Genomic DNA, 3,027 nt, shown 5'->3' on the forward strand with positions numbered 1-3,027 from the left:
CTCTCTCTCTCTCTGTGTGTGTCTCTCTCTCCAGTATGTTTGTCTGTCCTTAGTAGACCTCTAGACATTTAGATGTATTCTAAACATCCTGAACTTCTTGAAATATCTCGCTACTTTAAGACGGTGTAACATACCACAACGTAACACCAGGCCCATATCTAGCCGGGGCGCTTCGTTAGCTCAGTTGGTATCACGTTTAACCACGGAGTGGAAGGCCCTGGTTCAAATCCCAGACTGGTCGCTCTTGAACTTGAGTCGTTTTGCGGAGTTTTCTAGGCTCTCAACCCACTTGGTTCGGTCCTTTCGGAAACGGACATTAAATTCGGAGGTCCCGCCTCTTCAGTAATCTAATAGTGTTGATAGTAATGACATTAAATCCATACACTTACTATTCACTTACATCTAGCCAAAAGCCTATGTGCACTGATCACAAACTGAGTGCCCCCTTGAACTAAACCCAAAGTTTAGTCACACCTGTCAAGTCCGGCTGCTGAAAAAACTTCCTTTTGAACCCATAATTGTTACAGTTAATGCACAAGTTCGGTAGAATTTCAGTTTCATTTTGTACCGACTCCTGTTTCCGGATCTGAAACTCAGTGCTACCAAAATGATGTAGATCTAGGACATAACTGGAAACATGGAGGTAGTACAAGCAGCACTAAGTCGACGATCGACACGGTTCACACCGAGCCACGGGAGCGCGGGCACTGATCACACGGAGAACAAAGGTGTTGCATCGTGGGGAAATCAGGCGCTCGTCAAAAAAATGAAATTGAAGAAGTCAATACTTGTTGGGGTCTCTTTTTTTTAAAATCAAAAACACGAAAAAAGTACATTTGCAGTTTCCAAGGACAAGTTAGAGGTCACCCAACTCTGAAACTAGGCGGGCGACCCCCACCTTCTTCAGTGACAGACATATCCACTTATATTCAAGACAGCTGGCCACTTTCTGTCTTCAAAAGCAAGACAAATGAACAAGCTTTATGACGATAGCAGTAACTCCACATCCCCAAAGAGTGACGAGCAGCTGATTTCACCGCGTCGTGACACAAATTTTGTATCAACTATACAGATTATCAACACGCACCAGTAGAAGTGTCGGCTTGTTTTATTTTCACGTCAGTACTTCTGGGTTCGGATAGAAGCTGGTCACTGATGCCAGAGAGGTTTAGAGTGCAGTGGGAATTGAGACTGGCGTGTGTGATGTTGCGGTTAAGCGTTTTGCCGCCGCGCACAGAAGACCGGAGTCCGATTTCCATGAAAGGAAAATATTTATCTAGTAGATCGGTCTGTCTGGTTGGACCTGACAGGCAGAGTCGATACACGCTACTTAAATTATCTATATATGTGTCAATGGGGATGTAAAACACCCTATATATTTTTAATGTTTGAAGAGGAGAACTGCGTTTATTCTTTAACCCTAGAGTCGGAGAAAGATCTGTGGTTTCCCATTTGCGACTAACTGCATTTATGTTACTTCTCTATTAGGAAAGATTGCATCGTCTTTTATGGTTTCAAGGTTAGGCTCTGTGCCTCTGCAAGCAAAAGACGTGAATTCAGACCTATTTCTTCGAGTATCATATTGTATCCCATTCAGCCTCAGTTCGATCTGGCAGGTGGGATCGAAGTAGCCCGTGTCCTCATTGCCATTTTTTCTCACCCATTGCCAGAGTACAGGCCACCAACAAGAGCTCTCCGTCTATTTTATCTAGGCTATAGTCTGCATTGTTCAGCTGCATCCCACCTGCTTTAAGTCCGAATTTAAGCCCCTCCACCGAGTGCTTTTCAAACTTGCAAGTTAGCCGTGCAGATTTCGGCGGTGAGAAGTATAATAGGCGGTGTCCATTGCCTTTATCGGTTCTGTTCGGTTCAGTTATATCAGTTTTTGCCGTTTTGGGGCTAGCCGGATTGTCTTCCACGAGGGGGGCAAAACCGACAAAAATTGATGACGACTTTCAATAACAAACATGTTTATTTTCAAGGCCTTGCGTCAGGCGATTGGTTTGGGCTGTTGGTCTATTTATATGAGCGCTAAAACCGCCATAAACCTAACCGAACAGAACCTAACCGAACAGAACAGAACCGAACCTCCAATGGCCACCGCCTGTAAGGCTGACTGTCAGCGTGTGTGTCGTAACAGGCGACAAAAAGGCTCCAAGGTTGTGGATCCCACCATGAGACACCTTGTCCTTCAGGTTAGGGGTGGCGCCTCTGTCTCCTTAAAACACCCCTTTTACAGAAGCGCCAGCCTGCCATCTGAATCATCTTTTCACTTCGATTAGGGCGCTAAACATATATAATGAACAATAAATACGTGCTACCACGAAGCCTGTGAAGTCATGACAGTGAGGACTTAAGTGTTCTTTGAACTTTGGCCTTGATCTGAATAGTGAATTGGGGTTTAATCACCTGCTGCATTGTCTTTGTTGTTGTTGTTGTTTTGTTTTTTTTTAAAATAATTTAAAGGTTTGTTTTTTATGTTCAGTGCATGTTTCTGTATTGACGATTTTTTAAAGGGCGTGTGGTTCTGGGGTGGTGAATTAGGTGAGTTTCATTTTTCTGAAGTTAGCAGTTTTGATTTTGTTTTAGTTTTGAAAAGTTTTTTGTTCTGTTTCGTTGTTGTTATTGTTGTTGTTGTTGTTGTTGTTGTTGTTGTTGTTGTTGTTGTTGTTGTTGTTGTTATTGTTGTTGACGATGATGGTGATGGTGGTGGAGGTGGTGGTAGAAGTGGGGATTGTGGTTGTTGTCAGGCTGGTGATACTAGTGGCATTTCTGCGTGTTTGGTGGGAGGTGGGGGGCATTTTTCGTTTTTTATTTCTTTTTCAACCCAAGGGCTTATCGGGGGCGAAAGGTGTCGCATCAGCTCTCACAAATAGACAAGCAGGCATACACATACAAACACACATACACACACGCACACACACACACACACACACACACACACACACACACACACAGACACCAGACACAATCACACACACACACACACACACACACAATCACACACACGCAAAAACACACGCGCAC

The sequence above is a fragment of the Aplysia californica genome, unplaced genomic scaffold (genome assembly GCF_000002075.1).
Source record: "Aplysia californica isolate F4 #8 unplaced genomic scaffold, AplCal3.0 scaffold00163, whole genome shotgun sequence".
Taxonomy (NCBI): domain Eukaryota; kingdom Metazoa; phylum Mollusca; class Gastropoda; order Aplysiida; family Aplysiidae; genus Aplysia; species Aplysia californica.